At 41.7% G+C, this 4,906-nt stretch overlaps 1 gene segment (V, D, J or C); it reads left to right on the top strand.

Annotated features, from left to right (window-relative positions):
• The first annotated feature begins 570 nt into the window (after positions 1–570).
• On the top strand, positions 571–4,322 carry LOC311308355 (Ig kappa-b4 chain C region-like). The segment is given in 2 exons: positions 571–634; positions 4,003–4,322.
• The last annotated feature ends 584 nt before the right edge of the window (positions 4,323–4,906 follow it).

Here is a 4,906-nt window from a genome sequence, read left to right as displayed (position 1 = left end):
TACTACTGTCAGAGTTTACACTACCCTAACAATGTCAATGTGTTCACACAGTGATACAGAGTCGTACAAAAACCTCCCTCAGTCAGACTGCTCAGTGACTGCTCTGCTACAGCTGGGACCTCCTGCAGGTGCTGAGGGGGAAGAGACAGTGTCATGGAACACTGGTCAGTAGAGGAGGTCAACTGTGACGTGACTAAACCCTCACAATCACTCAGATAAAAAATACTACAATCATTAAGATATCCTTGATGATTTTCACCATTCATCGTCATGAACAAGAATGGTGAATGGAGCAGCACCCTGACTCTCACTCTCCTACATGAATGTAGAATAAACAGTTTCCATACAATACATTTCTCCTCTAAACAACATAGCAGCATCAAAGCAAAGTACACATGCAGAGTGAATAGTGACCAACAGCAGAACACGTCAATACTAGCACTGGAAAACAGCAAAGAGAGCAACAAATCAGGTGAAGGAGCGAAGGAGCCTACTACATGTTCTCTAGTCTTAAAACATCCCTACAAGGAAGAGGTGTTTGAGAGTAATATGTGAGAGAATGAGGGGGACATGTCAGAGCTCCAGGGACAGGTCAGGTCAGAGCTCCAGGGACAGGTCAGAGCTCCAGGGACAGGTCAGAGGGACAGGTCAGACAGGTCAGAGGGACAGGTCAGAGCTCCAGGGACAGGTCAGAACTCCAGGGACAGGTCAGGTCAGAGCTCCAGGGACAGGTCAGAGCTCCAGGGACAGGTCAGAGCTCCAGGGACAGGTCAGGTCAGAGCTCCAGGGACAGGTCAGACAGGTCAGAGGGACAGGTCAGAGTTCCAGGGACAGGTCAGAACTCCAGGGACAGGTCAGAGGGACAGGTCAGAGCTCCAGGGACAGGTCAGAACTCCAGGGACAGGTCAGAGGGACAGGTCAGAGCTCCAGGGACAGGTCAGAGGGACAGGTCAGAGCTCCAGGGACAGGTCAGAGCTCCAGGGACAGTCCCAGGTAAGTGTGGAATTAATCTACTTCATCTGGATCCCCATTGTTGATCTTCTTGGTGTCCATGGAAATCACATGTCCCTCTGTCCAATTATTATTTCCATATAGTTTTAGAGTAATATAATGATGTTTTAGAGTAATATAATGATGATTGTTGATTTCTGAAATATAAACCTAGTTATGAACGTATTCATAGATGTTATGTTCACGCTGTGAATTCATAGCTCTTACCTCAATCCTGGTCACTTAAATGGAAAACATTCAACAGCCCTATTATGAATTATTCTATAATACTATAATAATGATAATAATAATAATAATAATAATAATAATAATATTTCTTCCGATAATGATAATTGTAGTGTTTATGTAGAGTGGAGATAAAGGTGTGAGCTATTCTCCAGAGAGCAGATGTAATCCAGGGTTCTTCCTCCTAGTCTGGAGGGTTTTTGTACGGCTGTGTATCACAGTGTGAACGGCGTAGCTTCATGCTGCTGACAGTAGTAATCTCCTGCATCCTCGCTTTGGACGTTAGCAATTCTTAACGTGAAATCAATATCATATCCAGAGCCTTGATATCTGCCTGACGTAAAGGAAGAATAAAAGTTTATGATGAATTTCGGAGCTTGTCCAGGCCTCTGATGGTACCAGGCTAGGTCTTCATCGATGGCACTGCTGGCTTTACAGCTGAGCGTGGCCGACTGTCCAGGCTGGACTGCAACGACCTCAGGACTCTGGGTCAGCAGGATGTCACCTGAGCACCCGGAGAAAAGTGAAAGATTAACTTTTGATGAGAAAAGTAGAAGATGGACATTGAATTATTTGACTAAAGAAGACGTTGTGTTATTGTTATCATCACATCACTTTCTTTCTCACAATCAAGGTTCTGTGCTTTGATATTTTCAAATTGAAATAATTTGAAGTGGAATTTAAATCAAAATACTTACCCTTTGTGAACATTGCCAGTGACACGATGGACATGAAGGTTAAAGACATGGTTGTCCTGAGTTTTAGCTTCAGTGAATAACAAGGGTTGAACAGCCCTGGCTATAAACACTCAGAAACACCAAAGCATATGATATCTACGCAAAGCGTCCTCTCTATGCAAATGTTCTCATAACTGATACAAACACACGTGTGTTACAACAATGTTGAACTCAACTCACACGCAAAGGGCAGATGCTAAATATACTGTGAATTCAATTATATGTGTCTAGAATCCCTGCAATGTCAATGTATATTGCACTCATTTGTGTGACATTCATTTGATAGAAGGAAGTTGATTTAGTGATCAAAACATGACACAATGCACAGTGTGAGCCTGACAGGCTGCATTATAGACAGACCGGCCTTGCAAGAAGATAAGGTTTCTTTAATTTGTAGTAACTAGTAAGTCCAAAGTATTATAAGAGGTTGACACATTGATATGAATTACAGATAAATTGGAACGGTCACTTAAACTAGCACCTGCAGTCATATACGTTAGAAATAGTCTGTTCACTCATGCTTGGACTCTGAGTTCCTCAAATCAGTCAGTGAACACTTGTGTGAACTAAAGCTGCTGGGATTCTCTGTGGCATCTGTCCTCTGTGACTTCAGCACCACTGTTACAGTCATAAGTCTGGGATCAGCATCGTTAATAAAGGAATATACAACATGGATCACTATCACCGCTGCTGCTGCTCTCTGTCCTATGGACAATATGGAGGAATACAAACATTGGATCTAATGCTGGACCCTGGCTGCTCTGTTGTTATGGACTCTGATGAGGACAACACTTGAAATAGTTCACCAAAGTTTGGCCTTACAAATGCACTAAAGACTGAACTCAATCAACACTTCACATGCTATTGAAGACAGTAGTATAGTGTACATAAGTACAGTGTTCAGTAGTGTTCAGTATTATTGTATAGTGTGTCTTGGTTGAAGCAGACAGCAGCTGTGTGATCTGGTAGAGCTGCAGCACCTCAACACAGAGAGGTTTTTGTACGGCGACTTAACCAGAGTCAATCACTGTGGTGGACTTTTGGTGGAGGCACCAGACTGGAAGTTGGAAGTAAGTATCTGATGAAAATAACTTTTCAATCTTCTCTGTAGTTACACATCACTGAGTTCGTTTGTCTTTTCTTTTTTAACAATTATGTTTTTTTATTTATACACATTTTTTTTTTCAAGATTTTTTTAACGTTTTTTTTTTGTACATTTTATGAATAGAATACCGTTTGAATATTTCTTGTGAGTGCAATCTTTTAAATTCCACCAAAGAGTAGAAAACCTCTGGTGTAGCTATCTGGAACAGGAGGGAGGTTTTTGTACAGGCAGTAATAGGAATCGTATCACTGTGGTACACTTTTGGTGGCGGCACCAAACTGGATGTTGGAGGTAAGTGACAAACCTTACTGATATCTGATCAATTCAACTTTCTGAAAGCCTGACACTTCACATATATTTATGGGGGATGATAAACTTTATTTTTTGTTTCTTCTTTAAATACAGTTGGCTGGTTTGATCATAAACAGCATTGACAGAGCCTCAGAACCTTCTTAAAAATGTATTTTACATCATTAGTATGATTTTCTCATTTAAAAGTTTGATTGTGTTCATAGTTGCTCACGCTGCTTGTTCTGTTTATAGATCTGAAATGTTTTTATCTCACATTTGGTGCAGGAAACTGCTTTAATTCAGCATTTCAGAATTTCAAATACAAAACTTTAATTGCTTTACTGAAGTATTTGTAGGAAAGTATTTATTCATGTGTGGTCTTCCACTTGTTAGAAGGTAGAATGTATTTTTTATAATTAGGCCTACATAACGTGTTTATTGTTTGTATTAATGTTGTTCTCTGTCAAAATATTCCATCGTCATGTTAGTAAATTATAGGCTGAATGGATTTCTTTAGAATTTAATTGAGAATAAAGTTTAGTTTAAATAGACTACATACACCCCCCCAAAAAAAACACCACTATATAATCTGCTGTATATTTTCATTAACGGATGCGCTGTGTTTGTGTCCAGGTCAGCGTGCCCCCACCCTGACGGTCCTGCCCCCCTCTGGTGAGGAGCTGTCCAGTAAGAGTTCAGCCACGCTGATGTGTCTGGCCAACAAGGGCTTCCCCTCAGACTGGACCATCAGCTGGGAAGTGGACGGGAGCAGCAGGAAGAGCCAGGAGGCCAGCGGGGGGCTCCTGGACCAGGACGGCCTGTACAGCTGGAGCAGCACCCTGACTCTCACTGCCCAGGAGTGGACCAAGGCGCTGCAGGTGACCTGTGAGGCCCAGCAGAGCTCCCAGTCTCCGGTCACTCACACACTGAGGAGAGACCAGTGTTCTGAGTAGCCCCCCCCCCCCCCTGTGGAGAGGGGCAGAGTCCTCTGCTCTGCGCTCAGCCATTCTCCATCCTACTGATGGCTCACATGGAGACTAACATGGAGCTTTGCTAGAGTCCCAGTGTCACTCTACTCTGTACACTGAAGTCTTATCAGTGCTAGTGTTGATGTGCTCTGCTGTTGGTCACTATTCACTCTGCATAGGTGCTTCGCTTTTATGCCTGTATTTCTTTGTTTGGAAGACAATAAAGATTTGAACCATACAGAAGTGTATTTGGTCTTATTGAGGAAAATCATGATTTGCTGTCATGTATCTTTGTAGGTTTACAGTACATTATTGGTGCCAGAATTGAATAGCCGATGGCATCTAAAGCCAACACAATACAGGTTAACATTTAAAGAGCAAAACGATATCCATTTTGAGAAATGTCAGTTATTTTACATTGACATGAATGTTTAAGATATCATTGCATTTTGTGGACAAACACATTTTAAGGTACAACAAAAATGAATTATCTTAAAATCTGATGACAGAAATAGTTCACACATAGATAGAGGTACATACTAGCAATCATTTCCGATAACACAATTCAA

The sequence above is a fragment of the Borostomias antarcticus genome (genome assembly GCF_949987555.1).
Source record: "Borostomias antarcticus genome assembly, chromosome: 1".
Lineage (NCBI taxonomy): Eukaryota > Metazoa > Chordata > Actinopteri > Stomiiformes > Stomiidae > Borostomias > Borostomias antarcticus.
The sequence above is the reverse complement of the archived record's forward strand: the minus strand, read 5'-3'. Positions and strand labels throughout refer to the sequence as shown.